At 39.7% G+C, this 24,943-nt stretch overlaps 1 protein-coding gene and 1 pseudogene across 2 annotated transcripts in view; one reads left to right on the forward strand and one right to left on the reverse strand.

The window, feature by feature from the left end:
* FAR1 (fatty acyl-CoA reductase 1) overlaps window positions 1–21,017 on the reverse strand; it is a 63,028-nt gene extending 42,011 nt beyond the window's left edge. Inside the window, exon 1 of one of the 2 annotated variants that reach the window (XM_023230783.2) lies at window positions 20,877–21,017. The gene's annotated coding sequence lies outside the window, so the exon portion shown is untranslated. Of the gene's footprint in view, window positions 1–7,754; window positions 7,775–20,876 lie in introns of those variants that run through there. The other variant, XM_023230784.2, reaches the window with a different exon arrangement.
* Window positions 3,125–3,279, forward strand: LOC116419000 (annotated as a pseudogene).
* Window positions 21,018–24,943: the final 3,926 nt, after the last annotated feature.

Below are 24,943 nucleotides of genomic sequence, written 5' to 3' on the forward strand. Positions count from 1 at the left end.
ATTAAAACTATAGAGGATTGAAGTTCAGATGAATAGTCCCAGCTACTCTGAAGGCTGAGGCAGAGGGATCACTTGAGCCCAGGAGTTCAAGGTCAGCCTGGGCAACACAGAAGACCCCATCTCTTTAAAAAAATAAATAAATAAATAAAACAGTTTGATGTCAATTATCTCATACGGGAGATATGAAGAATAATTCTGCATCAATATACTTCCTAACAAGTAGGTATTAATGACAATTACATACTCAATATATATTAAATAGTATACTGAGAACATACCTAGAACAGCTAATTGTTTGAGCTTTTTGTTTTTCTTACATAAAAATTTATTCAACAAATATTTTTTAAGGACCAGGCACCAGAAAGTTTTCCATAGGTGTACATATGCATCTACGACAGGGAAAGATATTAAGCAGTTTTCCCTCTAACAATTGAGAATTTAGAGCCTGAATATGTGATTAGTTCAACCCTAAAAAAAAAACCAAAATGATGTACTTCCTTCAGTTATCAAGACATCTGCCCTACCAAAACCTAAACAGCTAATCTCTCACCACCAAATAGCAGAAAATTTTTACCAAACTTAATTCTCCTCAAGCCTAACAGAATAAAGATTGCTTGCTAAGAGAGTTGTAGAATGAAGTGGCTTCTTTCAAAGCTATTAACAAATGATTTTATACTACTATAATGACTTACAGTTTTCCTCCTAGGGAAAAAAAAAAAAAAACCAATTCCCACAACTTAGCATAATGCCACCAAAAACTTTACAAGCACTAAATATTTTTAAACTCTGCCTCTGGCTCAAAGGAAAGCCGCACTAATTTGAAAAGAAATGTACCCTTGGCTTCCCCATCCAACCAATACACTTTACGCTACAAACTTACTGGCAAAGCCAATAAAAATGAGAGTTCTTTTAAGGGAAGTTCGGACTTGTCCTATCTTCCACAGTTCTGCCAGAGTGGCCAGAAGCAACTAGAAAAGCAAAAGCCATGAAAGGAATGCTGACAATCCTTCCAGAGCATGCTGTTCAGATTCCTACTACACAGCAAGATATCTACAAGTGCCTATCATCTGTTGAGAAGTAGCTACACCACTGCAATATGAGAAAAGCTTCAGCATTAGCATTCCCACACATTTGGTGAAGGCGATGACAGGACTGTGGAAGGTGATTTACATTTATTTTCACTGTTCTTGGGCTGCTTTAGGAAATATTACCTAGCAGTTGTAGCTAGCTATTTTGTTCAAAACACACCTTATCTTTTGACTCAAGTTAAAGAAGCAGCACTCTTTCTGAAGATCAGCAAAATGCTGAGTACCATATATCACCATTATTTTCAAGTAATTCACTTAGGCTTACTTACAAAGTGGGTTTTCCTAGTGGCTGTAAAAAAAAAAATATGTTATCACATATGTGCATTTGTAAGTGCATTAAGAGAAACACATTACAAAGCTACTTAAGATATATTTACTTGCTAGGAGTTCAAGTCCAAACTCTGCCATTTAGCAGCTATGAGATCCTAAGATCTGAATCTGTTTCCTAATTGGCAAAAGAACACGCGGGTCTCATGGACCAAAAGAGCCTGAAATGATCACAAATGGAGAATCACAGAGAACTTCTTTTTTTTTCTCGCTCTGCCGCCCGGGCTGGAGTGCAGTGGCCGGATCTCAGCTCACTGCAAGCTCCGCCTCCCGGGTTCATGCCATTCTCCTGCCTCAGCCTCCTGAGTAGCTGGGACTACAGGCGCCCGCCACCAAGCCCGGCTAGTTTTTTGTATTTTTTAGTAGAGACGGGGTTTCACCGTGTTAGCCAGGATGGTCTCGATCTCCTGACCTCGTGATCCACCCGTCTCGGCCTCCCAAAGTGCTGGGATTACAGGCTTGAGCCACTGCGCCCGGCCTTGGAACTTCTAAGGTAACACCCCACTCAGTATAAACCTGCACTTTTGTAACATGATTGTATTCTCTTAATAAATGCCCTAATATTAATGGAAGGTTAATCATGTTGTTTCATTAGTTTTAGAAATTTTGGGTAATTAAAGACAAGATCCTCTCATTTTCAACTTTTTAAAAGAGTTTTTTAAATAGATAATGCAATTTAAATGAGAGATTGGAGTATTCTAATAATCAGAAAAGTGTAAACCTGGTCCAAAGATCGTGAGTTATCACAATTGATTGTTCACAGTTATAGATAGAACTCTTTGTTCTACTCTTTCCCTTCTCACTACTGCACTTGACTAGTCATTTTTTAAAAAGCACAATTACCATTTTTTTTTTTAAAAGGCTGCTTTTTGGTGCCAAGAAATGAGAATTCCTTTTTCTGTATTAGAATTTAAAACAACTCAAATTAATTAAAACTTATACCATAATGTTAGCTGATTATTTCAGATACTTGCTAAGCAGTAAGACAAGTATGAACAAATATATAAGAAGTAGGGTATGGGGAAAGGAAATGAGAGGAAATTCCATGGGCCAGCCAGGTAGAATAAGAATGAAGTCTGAAAGAAGACTCACCAGTGATGAGAAAAATATATAGTCAAGAGAAGGGAACGAAAAATTTATTTAGCACAACCTGTCTCTCTCTCATGCCTTCAGATACTATTTTCCAAAAGTCTCCTTAATAACTTTTCTTGCCTAAGGTCCCTCAGCACATGTATATGGGCAGGGTGAAATTGGAACCAAATCTTCTAACTAAATCCCACTTTTAGAGAAGGCACATAAAGTTTCTACTTGTCCTTCAGCGAGGTGAGGCATCACATCATGAATGAGAATTGAGTGCACAGCACTACAAGTTCAGAGAAAGTGAAGGGGTTAGAATAGACGATCTGGAAGGTCCTACCCAGTTCTAAAGTTGTATGACTCATGACAGGAGGAAACAATAGCAGTCTCCACTACAAGGCCTCAGCTTTTACTAACTGAATACAATAGACAAGAATCTGCTCCACAGAAAACTTTAACATATGAAATAAGACAAACTTTGCTGAGAATCCTTAAAAACTCCACATCATTGCTTTAATTAGAAGTTGATGGGCCAAACAAGCAACTCAGTATAGAAATTTTACTGTAAAAAAATTCAGGCTCTCTCTTCCTTTCTCCACCATCATTGTGTGTGCTCGACTCGGCTTCTCACCATGTCTTCTCACAAGTTTCCAGATTAAGCGTTTCCTGGCCAAGAAACAAAAGCAAAAAATGGTCCCATTCCCAGTGGATTTAGATGAAAACTGGTAATAAAATCAGGTACAACTCCAAAAGGAGACACTGGAGAAGAACCAGACTGGGTCTATAAAGAATTGCACATGAGATGGCACACATACTTATGCTATGTCAAGGTCATGACCATGTTACCATATCAAGCTGAAAATGTCACCACTATCTGGACAGTTGGACATGTCTTATTGGGAATATATTTTTTTCTCTCTGTATGTGCTATGAAGGTACCAGTTGGCTGGGTTCAATAATAAATATGTGAGACCTTGCATTTAAAAAAAAAAATAAAAAATCAGGTAGTTAAAATCTAAAGGCAATTAGACTTTACCAGGATTTCCCTGAGGGCCATTTCCAGAGGCAGCCAGTAAGAGGGAGGAAAGACAAGTGGTCTACTGTCAACCTTAGAACACTACTCAGAAGACCACGTTCTAGGTGGAATTAACTGACACTATCGATTTGAATGAAAAGACAACATTTTCAGGTAAGATGCACATATCAAAGATTTATTTCCAACCTCACCCTACCTGACCCACAGAGAGAATCTTACCTAGAGAGAATCTTTTATTGAAATATTAGAAACAAAAAACCCCCAGGGCAGTAGAGGTAATAAGGTAAGGCAGAAGATAAGAAGTTTTGGGGTCTCGCTTAAGACTAATAATAAATTCAAATATGTTTCTACAAATACCTATACCAAAGTAATCCTATGGATCACTTCAGTTTGAAAATATGCATTGGAACTTAAATGCCTTAAACTTAAATGGTCACCATGTTCACAAAGCAATAAAGTACACAGACTAGTGAGCTACCAGGAAACTAAATATTTAGTGAAAACATTTTCAATACTGAATGAAATGAGGCCCAGCTTATAAACCGCTCCTTCCTAAATAACGTAGGCCCTTCATAGAAACAAGCCTTTCAAATAACCTGGTGCCAAGACACAGCAGAAATCCTTGGGGCTCCGAGTCTAGCAGGTTTAGGTTAGAATCTAAACTCACCTATTTACCTTGCCATTGAGCTTGCTTACCTGTTTGGGTCCGCAGTTTCTTTATCTTTAAAATACAGATAAAACACCCAATCCACCCAAGTCCACCTCATAGCATTTTTGTGAAGTTAAACACAAAACACTGGGCACACAATTACATTTCCTCATGCATCTTCCCTTTACTTCTATGATAATGATTCTCAGTATGGTCCTTCAGCTGTTAGTCTGATCTGTAATATTTCAGAAATAGTCTAAAAATTTTTAATGTGATACTCAACCTATATTTTCCTTCTTTTACTAATCTTTATTACTTAAATTCATTTCACTTCTTTATTAGATGGAAAATGTACTAAAAACATTAGATGGTTACTTATGTATGAAACACATAATTCACAGGACGCTAACAGGATGGATTTCTTGAATGGAGTGTGAAAAATTATTCTCCCTCTCGAGATAATGTTGATCTTGGGATTGGATGTACCTTCTTCTCTCTCCTGTTGAGATTCACCTCGTTCACAATGTTCACTATGTTCACAAAGCAATAAAGTACATAGAATATACAAATACAGTACAATACCCAATATAGTACTGCAGTCAAGTCTAGATTGGCTCTGCTCGTACGCATCTTTCTGTATCATCATTTATTGTACAAACCCAGTAACTAACAACAGGTATGTTTGTAAGGCCTCTTAGTTCCATATTTTAGCTGCTACACATTTATTTAGGGAAACTAAGTACTGCAATAGAAAGTCTCAAATTGAATATCTAACCATTAAACCCAGTTACCTAAAAATTTCTACCACCTATAGCTATACCTGGAAGTCTGGCCCATTTACCTGTTTTTTCTATTAAAATTGGCTCTTCTAAATCAAAATCTACCAATGAAGCTGAGGACAGCTGTTCGCGCCTGTAATCCCAGCACTTTGGGAACCCAGGCAGGAGGATTGCTTGAGGCCAGAAGTTTGAGACCAGCCTGGACAACATCGCTAGACCCCATCTCCATGATAAATTGTTTAATTTCGAGACCAGCCTGGGCAACATCGCTAGACCCCATCTCTATGAAAAATTGTTTAAAAAAACAAAAAACTTACCAATGGAGAGACAGTGGGGTGAGCAAATGGACAAAGAACAAAATATTAATATTTCACTTTTTTTTTTTTTTTTTTTACTCCCAATCAGGGGCAATTCCTGTGTTTAAACAAGCCAAATCCAAGGCTGCTTTTTTTTTAATTTTTTTTTTTTTGGGGGGGGGGGGACACAGTCTTTTTCTGTTGCCCAGGCTGGAGTGCAGTGGCGTGATCTCGGCTCACTGAAACCTCCGCCTCCCAGGTTCAAGCAATTCTCCTGTCTCAACCTCCCAAATAGCTGGGATTACAGGCACCCACCACCATGTCTGGCTAATTTTTGTATTTTTAGTAGAGACGGGGTTTCACCATGTTGGCCAGGCTGGTCTCTAACTCCTGACCTCAAAAAATCCACCTGCCTCAGCCTTCCAAAGTGCTGCAAAGTGCTGGGATTACAGGCGTGAGCCACCGCTCCTGGCTGTCATTAATTATTTAACTAATTCTGCTTATCTAATTATCTTACCCCTTTCAGCTGGAAGACCACATGGTAGGAGTATTGAAAGAAATTCTAGCAGCAGATAGAAAGTTAAGTTAAATAATCTTTTAATATTCATTAGATTGCATGACTTTAAAAGTAAAAGAAAAAATAACTTCAAATGTCCTTTAAAAGGGGGAATTGGCCAGGTGCAGTGGCTCATGCCTATAATCCCAGCACTGTGGGAGGCCAAGGCGGGCAGATTGCTTGAGCCCATGAGTTTGAGACCAGCCTTGGCAACAAGGCAAAACCCCATCTTGAAAAATAATACAAAAATAAGCCAGGCGTAGTGGTACACACCTGTAATGCTAGCTACTTGGGAGGCTGAGGTGGAAGGATCACTTGAGCCCAGGAGGTCGAGACTACAGTTAGCCTTAAATGGGCCACTGCACTCTAGCCTGGGTGACAGAGTGAGACCCTGTCTCGAAAGTAAAAAACTAAAAAAGTAAAAAGGATAATCAACTAAGAAATAGTCTAAACCAGGAGCTGGCAAAGGTTTCTGTAAAGGGCCAACTAACAAGTATTCTACTTTGTGAGCCATACAATCTCACCAACAACTTCTCGGCTCTGCCACTGTACCACAAAAGCAGCCATGGATGATAAATAAATGAATGGGTGTGGCTGTGTTCCAATAATACTTTAAAAAAACAGGAAGACAGTTTGCAGGCCATAGTTTGCCAACCTCTGTTTTAAACAATGATTTCCAATATTCCACAAACATTCAGAAAAATGAAGTATAAATGAGAAAGACATCAATGGGAAAGCAGTACAGTCTAAATATTCGTTGTCTATGATTTCACTACTACTATTGTTACTGGCACAACACTGTAAAACGGGCAATAAATGCTTGTTTGATACAATAATATCTTCATAAACAAAACAACAAATTGATGCCAGGCTTCAGAAATATAGATATGCCAGAGGCAGAATGTAAAAGGATGACATTACCTATAGCCTTTTTCTAGGTATATATTTTTTAAAACCTGTATTTCTAAAAGGAAAGTCCATTAAGATATGCAGGGATGAGGCTTGGGCTGCATTATTTTGCAGAAAAGACTACAAATGAACAAGAGCACAGAATATAATCCTGTCACAAACTCAGAGAAACTCTTGCCACTACTTTGTTCAAAAACTTCATACAACAATAAAAAAAAAAAGCAGAGAATTTAAAAGTATGGATGGGAAAGTAGTATTGAATGGACAGTAGCATTCTGGCTACCTATCACTAGGTAACAAAATCACTCTAAAACACTCTAAAACATTGTTTTAAAACAATCACCATTTTTTATTTTCTTTCACAATTTTTATGAGTTAGCAATTTGGAAAGGGCTCAGCTAAGCAATTCTGGCTGAGTGGTTCTAGCTCCGGACTTTAGCCTCTTTGATTTTCCCAATGAGATAGTCTGGGCTTCCTTATAGCATGGGGACCTCAGACTAGGCAGATGCTTAAAAAGCTGCTAATGGCTTAAAGACCAGTACTCTTGTGAGCTAGGCAAAAGCTCTCTCACCTTTTCTGACCTTGCCTTAGAAGTCATACAGTGTAATTTTTTGCCACATTCTGTTAGCTACAAGTGATTCACAAGACTGCACAAATTCATGGGACTTAAATCCCATCTCAGAATGAGAGAACAGTTAGGGTCTGTACAAGCTCATACATGTGCAATGGGAAATACTGTTGTAACCATCCTTAGAAAACAGTCTGTCTGGATTAAGAAAATGTGGCACATATACACCATGGAATACTATGCAGCCATAAAAAAGGATGAGTTTGTGTCCTTTGTAGGGACATGGATGCAGCTGGAAACCATCATTCTCAGCAAACTATCGCAAGAACAGAAAACCAAACACCGCACGTTCTCACTCATAGGTGGGAACTGAGCAATGAGATCACTTGGACTCGGGAAGGGGAACATCACACACCGGGGCCTATCACGGGGAGGGGGGAGGGGGGAAGGATTGCATTGGGAGTTATACCTGATGTAAATGACGAGTTGATAGGTGCTGACGAGTTGATGGGTGCAGCACACCAACATGGCACAAGTATACATAGAACTGCACGTTATCCACATGTACCCTAGAACTTAAAGTTAAAAAAAAAAAAAATTCTCATAAGGAGCACACAACCTAGATCCCTCGCATGCGCAGTTCACAATAAGGTTTGCACTCCTATGAGAATCTAATGTTGCAAAAAAAAAAAAAAAAAGAAAATACAGTCTGTCACAAAGAGCATCAAGTAAAGTAACTGCCTGTTACTCTTGAGACTCAACCACCAACCCATGTTGGACCTATTTCACAGGTCTATGGTACAACAAAGAGTTGTTTCTTACTGCATATTTTTTTAGCCACACAAAACCCATTTTAAAAAGATGGACTCATGGACCTCACACTTTGAAATATTCTGCTACCCAATAACCTCATCTACTGAACAATAATTTCACATTCCCATGTTCAATTAACTTTCCCACGTTCAATTAACTATGAACTCCTGAACCTGGTTTTAGCTGAACTAAGGAGCAAAGTTCTGCAACATTACCATCTGGAGTTGACACAACTCTAGTCAAAAGCAAGACAACTTGTTTTACAGAAGTTAGACTATGAAGAAGCCTCGAGCTAAGTATATCCATTAAGATTTTCTGATAGATTCCCATCTGAAACATATTGAAAACCAATGATCCAGTGTTTTTTTCTACTATATTTTTGGTAACTGTAATCATCACTTAATGTTTTGATTAAGACTGCTATGGTTTAGATATGGTTTGTTTGGTCCCACCAAGTCTCATGTTGAAATCTGATTCCCAATGTTGGAGGTGGGGCCTGGTGGGAGGTGTTTGGGTCATGGGGACAGATTCCTCATGAATGGCTTGGTGCCACTAAGCATTCTCACTCTCAAATGAGAACTGGCTCAGTTCTCAGCCACAACTGGCTGCTGAAAAAAGCCTGGCAGCTCCTCCTCTCTCTGTTGCTTCCTCTCTCACTGTGTGATGCCTGCTCTCCTTCACCTTACACCAGGAGTGGAAGACTCCTGAGGCCCTCACCAGAAACAGATTCTGATGCCATGCTTCTTGTACAACCTGGAGAAGTGTGAGCCAAATAAACCTCTTTTCTTTATAAATTACCCAGCCTCAGGTATTCCTTTATATCAATACAAATGGACTAAGACAGACTCAACATCAAAGAAAACATCCTCTGAGCCAGGCACAGTGGCAACACAACTCTGTGCCCAGCTACTTGGGAGGCTGAGGCAGAAGAATCGCATGAGGTGAAGGGTTTGAGTGCAGCCTGTGCAACAGGGCGAGAACCTATCTCAAAAAAGAAAACCTCACCCGAAAGAAATCTATAAGCAACAAAAAAGCCAAAATGCAAACCTAAACTGTACAAACTAGTGTAGTCAAGCTCATAATAACAGTGGGTTCCTTTTTCCTTTTCCAAAAATTAAGGCTTATTGAGCATTTTCCACAAATAAAGATCAGTTGTACCATCCTGGTTAACATTTCTTTTTTCAATAAAAGATGCTAGTGTCCAACCCTGTGGTAAGTACCCATTGAAGCAGATATAATGGCCACTCTGTTTGCCTATACAAGCACTGATTTACCAATATTTAACTGTCTATATCCTATTTTCCCCAATACTTCCCCCCTAAGGCACTTCTTGGTACTAAGGAATCTAAAGATGTTCATTAGTTCTTAGGCCACTATACAACTGTTTCATACAGTGATGCTGTTCCATAAGCACGGCACTTTGACAAGAGTTAAAATGCTTCTAGGATCTTACTATCCTGGGAAATGTTACACACTGAGAAAAATAAGATTCAGAATTCCTCTGAGTGATGTAAAAATCAAACATAAAGACACCTTAAAAAAGTCAAATTCTACTCTATCAGAGAGGAAATGTCAGTTTTGTAACATTAAAATTATCTGCTGATTAGAAAACAAATTTTTCAATAATATACATTTTCCTTTGTTTCTGTTTCTGTCCTTAAGGCTAGAACCAGTAGGGTAACTTCTCCACTACAAAGCCTACAGAAGGTGGGCTGTGTACTTGATAACACTGAATAACAAACAGGAGGAAGCACCCAAAATAACAAAGAAGTAAATAGTTCTAACAATTAGTAAAGTTAGTGAAATTGGAGAGGAAAAAAAACACAGTCTGTTGCTTGCAAAAACATGTATTCAATTTCCTTCTAGGGGAAGAAAACAGTTTTTTTAATGAAGTAATTCCCATAAGTCATATATGACTCTTTTTTTAGGTAAATTATTGTGCTTGATCACTTTTTACCTTAATAAAAATGTTTTCATATTAAGACATGAAATTGTAATCCTAATACTTTCAGACTCAGAGAAGTGAAACATAGTATTCCAATATACAAAGATATACTAATATTTTAAGTGTACTACCAAAGACAGAGCTTTTCAAACTTTTATAACAGAATTGCAATATCTTTTTTGCTTAAAAATTTATAAAATTTGACTTCACAATATACCTAAAGATTTATATAAAATATTTCAAATTACTGAGTAAAACTGATGTTATAGGAAAATGTACCATGTTTACCCTGAACACTACATATACACTACACACAGCTTCACCCGCAATTAACAAAGGTAAATTATGTACACTTCATACATATGCTGTATTTTCTCTCTCTGTTTCTTGTGTCACTTTCTTATTGCTGCCTTCTGAATCTGTTTTCAAGGCTGAACCTAAAAACGGGACTCAGTTATTTAAGGCAGCATTTGTAAAGGTAAATGGGGCTGGGAAGTGTATGCTTTATCCCAACGAGATTAAAGATTATATTAGCATATCAAAGACTACAAATGTCCTGAGGTTAAAAAAAAAAAACAAAACAAAAACCCACTAAATTCTATCTAAGCCCTGCCCTTCATAAATTTCCCAACACGGCTAGGAAAACAATGCTCACGAGAAGCTCAAGGATTACTAAACCAGCCTTCAAAAGTAATGATTTTCCAAGAAAGGGCCAAGCCTCCTGATGGACTACAAATGATTTAGAAAGCATGACCTTCCCGGTTGGGTGCAGTGACTCATGCTTGTAACCCCAGTACTTTGGGAGGCCAAGGCGGGTGGATCACAAGGTCAGGAGATCGAGACCACCCTGGCTAACACAGTAAAACCCCGTCTCTACTAAAAATACAAAAAATTAGCCGGGCATGGTGGTGGGTACCTGTAGTCCCAGCTATTACAGAGGCTGAGGCAGGAGAATGGCATGAACAGGCGAGGCGGAGCTCACAGTGAGCCAAGATTGCGCCACTGCACTCCAGCCCGGGCGACAGAGCAAGACTCAGTCTCAAAAAAAAAAAAAAAAAGAAAAAGAAAAAAGAAAACACGACCTTCCTTTAATCCATAAAGCTACCTATGAATAAACTACTAAGCTAGTTATTAAGAGTTGCAAAAATGAAGACTTCACTAGAATGTACCAAAAACTTCAATTTGTATTCCACTAGTATGTCCAGTTGCTGCAACTGGCAATGCTGGAAGCTCCTACCACATATGCACACTCAAAATGTAGAAGTCTGTAACTTTCAAGAGGGGCATTTGCCATCAATGAAACTGTGTTGTCTTTACTTGGTTTTCATTTTCAATTGTCATTATTCTTACCTTTTAATTAAAAATTACCATTAGGTTTGGCTCATCATTATCAATTTAGTTTTTAGTTATTTTATTATAACTGTAGGGAATATACTGATACAATTCCATCACTAGGATTTGAGGCCTGCAGTTTTCTAATTAGTCTAGACTTATGACAAGTATATTTTTTGTGACTCAATTAGAAACCATCCATATCGCTCTTCCCAAAAAATGCTTATACCTTGACAATTGATATTATTCCATTAGAAAGTAGAAATTATTGAGCTAAAGAATGACTCAGCTAAAAGGCTAGGATTAAAAAAGTTTGACAGGCACTGTTCTAAGGGTCCTCACTATGATGTCGCTAATGTACGGGGCAAGTCTTAGCCCCAGCCAACCTTTTCACATGAACCAAATGTGGCAAAAGAACTCAGAATCTGGATCAGTCATGTAAGTAGTAACTTCTTTGAACCTGGATGTCAATGACCCTTCCAGTGTCTAGTTTTGAGTGGGGAAAAAACAGCTTTTAGGAATGTATTTAAATGACTAAATCCCATAACAAACTCTCTTCTCAAAAATCTTTTCCTAGTTTATTTTTAAAACTGTGCCAAGTTCATAGACACAGCTTGCAACTAAATGCTGTTGGGCAAAGATCACCCCAGAAAGGTATAAAAAAGCATGACGAAAATGTTTTAAGAATTGTGGATTCTTACTATCTGTTTCCAACTATGGAATGGAATTAGGCTCCTAAAACATACCCCAATAAATCTTGTAACTATGGATTATTATGTTAAAGATGGCAGGAATATATGATAGCAAAGTAAAAACATTATGGTATAACAGTTCAGGAAATTCTTAGCCAATTTATCAATACATTAGTTACCATGCTAAAAATCCTAGTGTTAATATACTTCCTTCTCCGAATACTGAGATCCAGAAAGAAAAGACAGCCAACATAAATGAGCATAATAGACTTACCAAAAGTCAGGTAATGAGAAACAACACTGTTGGGATTGCCATAACCAACAGACCTTAGGCAAGTCAACCTCTCTGGTCACTCTTTAAATTCACTGAAGGAGAGGCCAGATCACTGATTGTTAAAATCTCTTCTGGCTCACACAGTCTGTATTTCTACTACTATGTATTGGAATAAGTTGTTTCCTACTAGTAGATTAGGTACTTGAAAAATTATTAACTCCAACAGGTCACAAGGGTATCACTTTAAAGCAATTCACCTAATATTCACTGAACTTGGAACAGTCTGTGCACACCTCTGCGGGGTCAAATGTCCCATTACCAGCTAATTCACCTGTTCCTATCTCCTGAGAATTCTGCTTATGCTAATACTCATTATCATAATTACATTTTAATTATAATCCACAAGTTTTTAAAGCCACATATTTCTAAGAAACTCATTTAGGGCCACTCCTCAAACTAAGTGAACCACGAGCACTTGTACCTCAGGGCTCCAGTGAGAATCAATTTTTTGTCAGCCAAAAACAGTTTCTAAGCTCCTGCATTACTTCTGGTTGTTTCAACACAGATGTGAACCTCAAAATACTTTAGCAGATCCTTCCCTCCACAGATCTTAACTGCCTAAGGACACAGTAAGTCAAAGTTTTTACTTCTAGGAAAAAAAAAAAAGGTATTTATGCATTTATTCATTCGTGCGTCATATATTCTACTTCCTGTTAATACAGGATGGACAGGAGCCATTAAATAAAGTACAATTTCTAAGCTCTTGCATTACTTCCGGTTATTCCAACACAGATGTGAACCTCAAAATACTTTAGCAGATCCTTTCCTCCACAGATCTTAACTGCCTAAGGACATAGTAAGTCAAAGTTTTTACTTCTGGGGGGAAAAAAGGTATTTATGCATTTATTCATTCATATGTCATATTTTCTACTTCCTGCTAATACAGGATGGACAGGAGCCATTAAATAAAGTACCACACGCTTATTCCAAAATCTTCAGTGAAATAATTCCTATTTATTAAACCGGCTACAGCTTGTTTTTCCCCAAGAATTCAATTAAGAATTAGTCTAATTTTTTAATTAGGCATTTGCAATAATAAGCTTTATCATTTTATCACTCCTAATAATTAAAAACACTTGTTTGTAAAAGGCAAGCAGAACACACAGAAAGATAGTTGAGTTGAATTTTAGCAGTATGCTTTCTGCCTACATATTAAAGAATAAATTATTAAGCCAGAATCCACAGACTCCAAGGATATCTGAATGTACATTTTTCTGATGAGACAGCACAACACTTTGAGGAGATGCTCAGAGAAGTTCATGACCTTTGACAAGCAATTTCTGCATTAGGGAATATACTTTAAGATTTTATTCTCAGAACATTTCAAAATAATAAGCTATAATGATAACAATTCCCTAAATTCAAGGATTTCTCATGAATTGTCATGCCAACTTTTCTGGAAAAAATTTCATGTAAGACAAGAATGATCTAAACTAGATACTTCAAAATAATCTCAAAATTGTCAAGTTAACATTTAAATTAAACACACACACACAAACAACTGCACATCAAAGCTGATGGCACAAACCCACAAACATTCTAAGAAGAATGGATCCATTAATACATGTGGTATTAAGATATTTAGAAGGCTTTTTAACAGAATGTGCCAAAAAATTAACCACAAACAGGGATATATTCACAAAGGAGTGTGTCCTAATTTCTACTACAGCAATTGGCTTAGTTCAAGTTCTGATGTAACATCTACACTATGCCAATTACATGTTGTAGTGGTCTACAAGATAAAAAGAGAGAGATACAGATTTAGATATAACTTATTCTATGAAGCCAAAGTTAGATTTTCTAACTGCATGCTTTATCCATGTGATTACCCTCACCTTACCCCTAAATGTTCTTTCTCTCTATTGCCATTTGTTTAAGTTCTACTTTCATTCTAAAATAATGTCAGTTCCCACTTAAGAGTCTCTACCACCAATTTTGGCACATGATTCAGTGTTGCTACATTCTGTTTCACATATGTACATAGTCTCTTCAATTATATTATCCCTGCCCTACAGCAGCTTACTATATCTAATTTCTCGTGCCCAGAACAGTATAATGCTCGTCTCAAAATACATTTATATGAACAAATTTGCACCTCACTTGGATTAACATGTCTATTATTATACTTATCATACTGCATGGTAATAACTGGTTTAAAAAAAAAAAGTCTAGGGATTTGCTTCAAAATAAAGAGGGAAGTGGGTGGAGGTATGGATGAAGCAAGACTGACCACAAGTTGGTAACTCTTAAAGTTGGTGATGTGTGTATTATCGCTGTCAATTTTCCATAATACAAAGTTTACAGAAGTTTGCCTCTCTTACTAGAGGACTTCTTAAACATAAGTTCAAGGGTTTTCTTCTTTGTACATCTATCCAATACAGAGCAGACAAATTGAACTTTACTAAAACACATTTCATTCTTTAGGTAGAACTACTTTTCAATGAAACTTCAACATCTTTTTGATGGTACTTTATTTAAATAATTTTTCATTAGCTCAAATAAAACATATATTCATTCATTATTTTCTGGGTCCCTACTTCCTAAGATATGCTGTCCTGGTAAATGTAGGATATCAAAAATAATTTATCCTCTCTAATAAATTAAGAAGGGAAAGAAGGAAGATGAAGAGAAAAGAAAATACTGTAAAATGCAGTAATATGGTTTTTAAGAAAGACAACTAGGGCATCTATGTTTTTAATTATAAAGAAGGCACACAACCCATTCAAGGCAGACGGGCTTAAAATTTCTTCTCCCCTCCATTTTACAGATGAAGAAACTAAAGCCCACAGAGGAGAAGTGACTTGCCTACAGTTACACTTCAAGTAGCTAACAAAACAAAAATTAAAGCCCAGATCTGCTGATTCACAGTTCAATCTGAATTTTCTTTCTTTCTTTCTTCCTTTTTCTTTCTTTCTTTTTTTTTTTTTTTTTTTTTGAGACAGAGTCGCGTTCTGTCATCCAGGCTGGAGTGCAGTGGCGCGATCTTGGCTCACTGCAACCTCTGCCTCCCAGGTTCAGGCAATTCTGCCTTAGCCTCCCAAGTAGCTGGGACTACAGGTGGGTGCCACCACGCCTGGCCCATTTTTGTATTTTTACTAGAGATGGGGTTTTCGCCATATTGGCCAGGCTGGTCTCGAACTCCTGACCTTATGATCCGCCCACCTCGGCCTCCCAAAGTGCTGGGATTACAGGCGTGAGCTACTGCGCCCAGCCCAATTTGAATTTTCTACATCATAATGCTTTTCTCTACACTGTAATGTTAACTAACAAAAGAGAATTAGTTATTTTATTGGTAGTATATATTTCAATTATTTATTAAATCATATTTTTTTAAATAATAGGATAAGATGGGGAAGCCTAGGAAGAAAAAGTGCACAACAAATTGGTAAGATACTTATGTGTGAAAACTATATGCATATGCCAGGCTTCATCAATTCTGAGATACATTTAAGACATAGTATCCATTTCACAAATATTTTGAAGTAAATACAGACAATACAGCTTCAAAAAATTCTAAAATATGAATTTAGAGATGGAAAACATCCATCTCTAAAGCAAGAAAATATAAGATATCCTATGAGACACCAAAAAATCACTGTCATTTATTTACAGGCAGTGCCACAGAGCACAAACACTCAGAGAAAGAGTCTCACCTTCTAAGGTAACAAATAGTTACTAAACACCTAAGGCTTGTGGCATTTTTTTTCAATTGAAGGTATAAATCAGTCCTCCTTGCTATTAGTTTCACAAGCATGAGTTTTGGAGTTAGACAAAGAAAGGTTTGAATCCTAGCTCTGTCACTTTAACTCTCCAGCCTTGGAAAGTTTCTAACTTCTCTGAGTCTCATTCTCCTCATCTGTAATATGGTATTCACATTTTAGAGAATTACATGAGAATCAAATGTGATAATTTATTGAAGGATTATGGTACAGTGCCTAGATGAAATAGGAATCACATTAATATCATTTCTTCTCAGAATCCCTATGGGCTAAGTAAAATTAAACTAAAAGCTAGATTAATTTACGCAACGCTTTCCTCTCTGTTTAGGAGACTATCATAAGTCTGTACTGATCTTAGGGCAAATCCTACTAGTTTGGGCATCGTTCTTTGAATAAGAAAAGTTTATTTTCTTGAAGTCTGTCTCCACTCTTCAAATTGGGAACCAAAAAAAATGGTGAAGTTATAAGTGTTTAAGTTGATCAGCTCTACCTAAATCCAGCACTTTCATTTTGTCTTACTGAACTGAAACTCTAAGCCTGTTACAAACCCACTGATGAGAGGAACTATAGAACCAATGTGTAGGAAGAAGGAGGATATAAAGCCAAAAGAAACAGTTAAAATGACACAATTCTATCAGTGGTTTGTTGGGTTTTTTTAAACTTTAAATTCATGTATTAAACTCTTAAGAAAACAAATGTTCAGGAAAGCCAAGACTGTATCTCCACCATTCAGGTGTGTTAGTTAGTAACTGGATCCTTCAGGTTAAGCAAATACCATCTTTCAGTACATACAGTTTGTTTCCATCGTTTCCATCAGTGACAATCCAGTCATTTCCAAGATGGGAACACAGCTACCAAGGTGGCACTTACGGAGTAGGGACTGAAATAAGACTATCTTCTCTCCTACCCCAAGTTCAGACTAGCCAACCCACATTTTCCTGAGTATTCGCTCATTTCAGTTGAATGCTTGTCCCCACTAATTATAAAAATAATGCTCACTCTTTTTTTTCTTCTTTTTTTTTTTTTAGACAGGGTCTCACTTTGTCACTTAGGCTGGAGTACAGTGGCATGATCAAGGCTCACTGCAGCCTCAACCTCCCAGGCTCCCACTTCAGCCCTCCAAGTAGCTGGGATTACAGGTGCGCACACCACCTTGCCCAACTAATTTTTTTTTTTTTTTTTGGTGGAGAAGGGGTTTTGCCATGTTGCCCAGGCTGCTCCTGCCCTCTTGAGCTCAAGCGGTCTACCTGCCTCAGCCTCACTCATTTTTTAAAATTTGACTAAAAAGTACAAGCATTTTAAAGCATCCATGATCTTTCCAGTCAAAGATTAAAACATTACAAAGGGCCATACCATCATCTTTCCTATGAATCTGACCATAACTGTGAAAACATTTAAGTTTGTATAGAGTACCTGCCACTAAACACAATTAACTACCAGCCCAAACATTAATATCTTTATTCCAGCTTTCTTGTGACTAAATTCACATTACTTTTTTTCTTACTTAACTCAATGGTTTCTTCTCAATTGTTCTGAATCTCTCAGCTATGTATTTTGTTGCTAACCACCTCCTCTTTAAAACTCTATCCGAGGTTTCTCTAAATAGTGTATTCCTCAGTATCTATAGAAATCTCTCCAACTAATCTTTTTCTTTCTTCACTGGCTCTTCTTACATAAACTGACAATCTCTAGAAAATAGATAAGGTCTGACTTGAATTTTCTTGTCAACGTTGAATACCCAGCACTTAGTACAGTGCCTGGCATCAAGCAGATGCTCAATTAATGTTTACTGACTGATTCTGCCAATCCTGACCTGTCCCTTCCTAGTTGTGTGACCTTGGTCAAGTTACATCTCTCTGAGTCTTATGTCCCTCATCTATAAAATACAGATAATCAGAAGATGATATAATATTTGGAAGGTTCAAAACAGTGTTGGCCACAAAGTAGCACCCAATAAATTTTGCTATTATCAATACACTCTAGCACAGGACTCAAAAATGTTTTAGATTATATGTTTGACCGTTAAACCTATCTCTCAATAACCTTACTTTCACTTCATTCTCCTATAACTATCAAATAATATTTTTATGCTCTTTCTTGTATTACCTATCTCCAATCCATTAACTGTTAATTTTCTCTCCTAACCAACATTAAAAAATTATTTATCAGGTAAGCTGCAACACAGACTTACTTGATTTCCAAACCCCTAAATCTTCATTCAAATCTTCAATTACCATTTTTAATTTGTCACTCTTGTCCATAGTTGCTTATACCAAGTACAAACTACCGGAATGTCATCCTCATGTCTTCTAATAACCCACATCCCAACTTCTAGTCCACAACTTCTAGTGATAGCTCAAAACTCACCTCTTTCAGGAAACCTTCCCTGATTCACTCCACACCACTCAGATTACTATTCTACTCCAAGTCGCCTCAGCACTTAGGTATTGTTATACTAAGGGCAAATGTGATCACAGGAAATAGCATCACTAAGAAATCACTTTCACAAAATTGTTTCTAGATCATAAATAATGGTCCATTAGTTAAAATGCTTTGCTGATCTGGTTAACAAAGAAACATGTTACACAGCAAATGCTCTCTTTGGCTTCTGTCCTTGACTCTATAACTCTTCACAAACCTTTTGTCCCATCCTCAAACAGAAACTCTATCTCCCATTTAACTACACTGGAAATATGGTAGTGGGCCACCTTCTTTTCTACTACCTCTTCTCTGACCTCAGTCTCTGCCTCCAGCCTCTATCCACACCCCATAAATAAAAATTCCAAAAGCTTCATATAGAATAGCAGTGATGCATATATACTATGTCTTTCCTGAGTGAAAAAAACAAAAAAAACAAAAACTGAATTTACTTAACTACAGAATTCTTCACAAGGGTGATAAATTTCCCAACAAGCCTAATACACAATCAAACTCCAGAAAATTTATATGGAATTTTTATGGATAAATTTATGGAATAATTTTGGCCGATGCAGTGGCTCACGCCTGTAATCCCAGCACTTTGGGAGGCCAAGGCGGATAGATCACTTGAAGTCAGGAGTTCGAGACCAGCCTGGCCAATATGGTGAAACCCCGTCTCTACCAAAAATACAAAAATTAGCCGGTGCGGTGGCATGTGCCTGCAGTCCCAACTACTCCAGAGGCTGAGGCAGGAGCTGATAACTTGAACCCGGGAGGCCGAGGTTGCAGTGAGCCAAGAGCGCGTCACTGCACTCCAGCCTGGGCGACAAAGCGAGACTCTGTTTCACACACACAAAAAAATTTATAAAATAAAAATAAATTTATAATTTTACGGAAAATGTATGGAACAACAGGGCCTGAGCAGGGTGGCTCACCCCCGTAATCCCAAGACTTTGAGAGGCCACGCTGGGAAGATCTCTTGGGCCCAGAAGTTTGAGGCTGGAAAGAGCTATGATCTCGCTAATGCACTCCAGCCTGGGCGACAGCAAACTCTGTCTCTGTTTACTTTTTAAATTAATTTGAAAAAAAGACATCAGGATTGTACTTATACGTTAATTCTCACTTGTGTTACTGTGAGAGATCTTGCATCATTTTTATGTTATATTACACATGCCCAACATGAGAGTTGAGAAACTCCCCTGGAGGGCAGTTTTTCTGAGAGCATCTTCTGATGTCTTTAAACCAGCACTTTCTTTTAAATATAAAGAATTAAGGGATTCCTGAGTGCCATCCAGTCAAAAGCAAACAATATGTATGCCATTACTTCGGAGGGAGTGAGTTTTTGTGCTGCTGAAGCAAAACAATGAGATGGACTGTCACAGGGATGGCAGGAGGGGTGGAGTGCAGGAGGAGGATCAGCCCCAGTAGTGAGAATTAAAAACTTTTCAGTGTTTGGCCCTCGACTAGCAGTAAATTAACCTTCAAACCTGACCAAGACACTACCTGGGACCTCTACTCTCCCACACTGCATAATCAGACAACTGTTCTTGCTCAACTACTCATAGAAGATTCACAACCTTCACCTACCACACATAAATCTACCGCGTTTGCTGCTAGTATACTTTGTTCTAACAGACCAACTAATGCCTTCTAGTCCAACAGCCTCCCGTCCACACCTCACATAAAACCTTCTCTCGGCCACCTTCCGGTTTCAGTAGGTGCCTCTTACTCCAGATCCACGTGTCCCCAGTTCTCCAGAAACCTTCACCTTCAAACCCCAAGCCCGTCCTCCCTTCACTCCCAGCTGATCTCCCCCCAAGCCCTATCAATGCTTACTTCTAAGAGGCCAACTAGACTCCCCAGCCCCGCGTCTTCTCCCTGGGCACCCTTTCCTGAGCATCACCTTATTTCCCACCACTTTCCTCCTCCCCAGACCCGAAATCCTGCAATCACAGGCCTCCCTTTGCCGCCACCCTCCAGCGAGCACGCGAGCCCGCTCCTCGGTTAACTACCCCGCCCCACCTTCGCCACCTCTACGCGGCCTCCCACCCCAGGCGGCCCCCCGGACTCCGCGGCTACAAACCAGGCCCCACCGTACGTCACCCTCGCGGTCCCGGCCCCGTGAAGGGCGGTGGCGGGGCCAAACGGCGCAGAGACCACCCGCGCAGAGGCGGGCGCCCTCACTTCTGGGCGTACCCGGGCGGGGGCGGGGGCGGGACGGCTGGTCGTCGCCCCCGCCTCGGCCCGGCCTGCAGCCCCGGCTCCCGCAGCCGCTGCCCGAGCCAGGCGAGGAGGAGCCCGCAGCCCGGCCGCTCCCGTTGGCGCACCCGCCTCTCACCTAGACGCAGAGGCTCAGACCTCGCTCTCCCACTGGCTGCCCAGCAATAGCTGCGCCGCCGCCGCCGTCGCGCTCTCTTCACTCGCTTTTCCACCGCCCCCGACCGGCTGCTGAAGAGCGGACGGGCAGTGGCACGTCCATTGGCTGAGGCCCGCACTCGCGTCAGCCGGCCCCGACCGCACCTCGCGATGTGACTGGCTGGCGCGGCGCCTCTTTTCCACATCCGTTTCTGATTGGCTCTCGCGCACACCCTTACCAGGAGGACCACTCATCCTCCTCCCTGCTTTAGCTTCCCACCCCCCAACCCGGTTTCCCTCCGGGCGGGAGCGGGGCAGGAGCGGACGCCAGCGGAACGCGAACGGCCAATGGGGGCGCGGAGAGAGGGCCTGGAGGTGGGCCCTACGGCCGGCCGGCTCGCGGGGAAATGCTCAGCCAATGGGCCCGCGCCCCACATCCCGAGTCCTGGAGCGCCCCCGCCGGCTGCTGGCGTCCAGTCGGGTCGCGCCCAGGGCCACGCCCGGCTGTCCGTCGCGCGGGAGGGGCGCCAAACCCCCAAGGTTGGGAGCACGCGGCGAGGCCCGCGCGGGAGACAGCGGGGCTGCCATTGTGGCGTGTTTAGCGCTATTATGGTGGGGCCTGGGGGCCCTGCGGCCAATGCTGGGCGTGAGGGATCCGTTCGGAGAACTACCAGCTTGGCGGTTGTGGCCCGGGTCGGTGAGAGCGGAGAGCTCTGTGGACCCCTGGAGCCTCCACGGGTCTCGCCCAGCCCCACGGGACTGTGGGCCCATTCATTCCATCTTCCACTTCCTCCAAAATAATTCCCTACAAAACTTACCGGTAGTGACAGGAGTTAGAATAATGTTTACTTCTGAGGGGTGGGGGCACGAGGGAACCTATAGAAAGCTGGAAACATTGCGTGTTGATCCTGGTGGTCGTTCCGGGCTGTGTACACATGGAAAAATTCATCGAGCTGGACACTTAATAGTATTACCGGACTCATACAGTTCATTTTAAAAAATAATAAAAGGATCATAAGAATTCTGTAATAATATTACCACAACCTTTGGGCTCCGTGGGATTCCATTGTATAAACAGTCGACATTAGGATTTAGCCGTCATTCAAAACAGGCAAGCCATAGGAAGAAAAAAAAGGATTTGTGAGAAGCAAAAATGAGTGAACACTCTTGGCAAGGTGAATAGCATGCACAGGTTGGTATTTAGGGATGGGCCGGGATGGCTCAGAGTGATTTTTCGGTGGGGATTTACAGCTTGTTTCAGTGCCTGGCCCTGTTAGTAGCTAAAAGCAGTCCTAGTGCTGCATACAGTTGGAAACTACAAAAGCTCACTGAGCTGCCTACTTTGTGGCAGATGTTAAGTTCTGGCTCAGGAAACTATTTTGAATGCCATGGCTTCTGCCTCGATGAGCTCACAGTCTTGCACCAAGTACTGTCATTTCTGGAGGAGGGCACAGAACACAAAGCTAACACACTTGCTTACCCTCAGGGATGTCACATTCCCCTACTTTAGGCAAGACAATGTATGCCTGGAACCCATCCAGTCCAATAGCCAAATTCATAAATAGCCAGGAAATCAAGTGAAACACTTCTTAGAAGTGGGTCAAAATAGTCTCCCAAAGCAAACGTAAGAACTTTGGACCAAATTCTAACCTGTAAAAGAACACAAGCAACAAAACAAAGATTACAGTATTCATATTTATTAATTTAGTCATTAAAAGTTGTTTAAATCAGGTAAATGCCTTTATTTAAAGTGCTTGTCAGTACACTAAGCATATAAACTTGAATAGGACAGTATGCCACAGAACATAGGGTTTAATGGAGAGACAGACGTAAACAATGCCAGTGTAATACAGGATGAGGGAATACCTAGAAAGAAGATGTAACTCAGCATGGGGGATTCGGGAGCATCTTAGAACATGAGTAGCTAAGTTGACCACTGATAAGGTTTTTATCACTGATAGGGTAATATCACTATAGGAAATAGGCACTATTTCCAGAAAATACTTCATAAATTTTTCGTTGTTTGTGCATACGTCTTAATTTTAACAATTGATATAAGTACAAAAGCAAAGTAATACTTAGTTCTGAGGAAAACATGTTGTAAATAGTAAATAATCACTTAATAAATGATTCTCAAAAATAGCTGTACACTTGAGAGCATAAAGGGATCTCATTTGATTCAAGTTAATGTGTATGAAATGTGTACCTCCGGCAGACCCGCACAAATGGACAGAGTGCTTTCTGGAGGAAGATTTTAAAAAACAATAGATCACTCTCCAAGCTGGTACAATTTCATGGGTAGGGCATGTTGTATGACTCGAATCTTCCATAATATACTATCATTCTTAAATGAATTCAGAGAATTAATAAATCAACAAAAAGTGAGTAATTAAATAAAAAGCAGTGAAAGATTTTGCACCAGAGTTTAAACTAGAAAAATGTAATGACATCAATCATTCATTCATCTGCCTTTCCCATCGTTATTCAGCAAGATCCGTGAAAATTGGGCTGCCAAATATTGATTGGTATCAACTGTATTATAATTTTATTCAAACATGAAACAACTCTTCATGCTTTTGATCCATGCTATAAAAAACAATATCTTGTAAATGAAGGTAAATTACACCAAGCCAAAAATGTACTATTATAGTTTCTAGCCTAAAGGGAGATACTATATATCATTGAGAAAATATATAGGAATAAAGACCAAAACCAATATGCTACCCTTAATGTGGTTAGCATATTGGCCATAACATGGCTATTGTGACTCTCAGAATTTCATAACTTTTTTAGAAACGTTTTTTGTTTCTAAAGTTCAAGCATTTTTATGCAAATACTGCTCTGAGGAAACACTTTTCTTCTGGCATGTATCATTTTCTAACACATTTTTTTTTTTTTTGTGGGAATGTCTTATTCAGTATAGTTCTGAGGAAGTCTTCACTTTATCCTCACAGCAACCCTATGCAAGTATTCATCTATTCATCTAAATTCTATAGAAGACAAGCTCGAGGCTCAGTGAGACAAGTAACTTGTCTAAAGACACATAGCTGTTAGGTGGCAGAAGTGGGATCAAAATCTAGATCGATTTGATGGCAAGCCCCGTTATCTTTCTACTCATGCTACATTTGCCTCTTCCAAAACCAGACCAACTCATTATGTCTTGTCATTATACATCTTTGTATTCCTCACAATGAGTAGTACACAATCTTTTTTTTTTGAGACGAAGTCTCGCTCTGTCACCAGGCTGGAGTGCAGTGGTGCGATCTCAGCTCACTGCAAGCTCCGCCTCTCGGGTTCATGCCATTCTCCTGCCTCAGCCTGCCAAGTAGCTGGGACTACAGGCGCTCACCACCAGTCTCTTGACCTTGTGATCTGCCTGCCTTGGCCTCCCAAAGTGCTGGGATTACAGATACGAGCCACCGTGCCCAGCCTTCAGCCGTTTTTTGTTTTTTGTTTTTTGTTTTTTGTTTTTTTTTTGAGACGGAGTCTTGTTCTTGTTCTGTCTCTCAGACTGGAGTACAGTGATGCAATCTCAGCTCACTGTAACGTCTACCTTCCTGGGTTCAAGCGATTCTCCTGCTTCAGCCTCCCAAGTAGCTGGAATTAGAGGCACCTGCCACCACACCCAGCTAATTTTTGTATTTTTGGTAGAGACAGGGTTTTGCCTTGTTGGCCAAGCTGGTCTCGAACTTCTGACCTCGTGATTCACCCGCCTTGGCCTCCCAAAGTCCTGGGATTACAGGTGTGAGCTACCACGCCTGGCCCAGAATCTTATATACACACCCCTCACGGAATTCACCAAATTAATCCTTCTTTTCACCATGCTTTACTTTACAGATTGCATGATAATAGAAAATATAAACTATTTAAAAGTAACTATAGTACATTAAAAATATTTGTTTTGATAAAACTAATGAGAATACAACTTTCTTTGTAGTTGCTGTAGAAAACCCATCATAGCTGTCTAGAATGCACCAGAGATGTTCACTCTCAGCATAGAAAGAGTTACAGGCACCTTTTCCCAAGTGAACTAAATTTTAATGAGAGCAG

This window comes from Piliocolobus tephrosceles, chromosome 13, assembly GCF_002776525.5.
Source record: "Piliocolobus tephrosceles isolate RC106 chromosome 13, ASM277652v3, whole genome shotgun sequence".
Lineage (NCBI taxonomy): Eukaryota > Metazoa > Chordata > Mammalia > Primates > Cercopithecidae > Piliocolobus > Piliocolobus tephrosceles.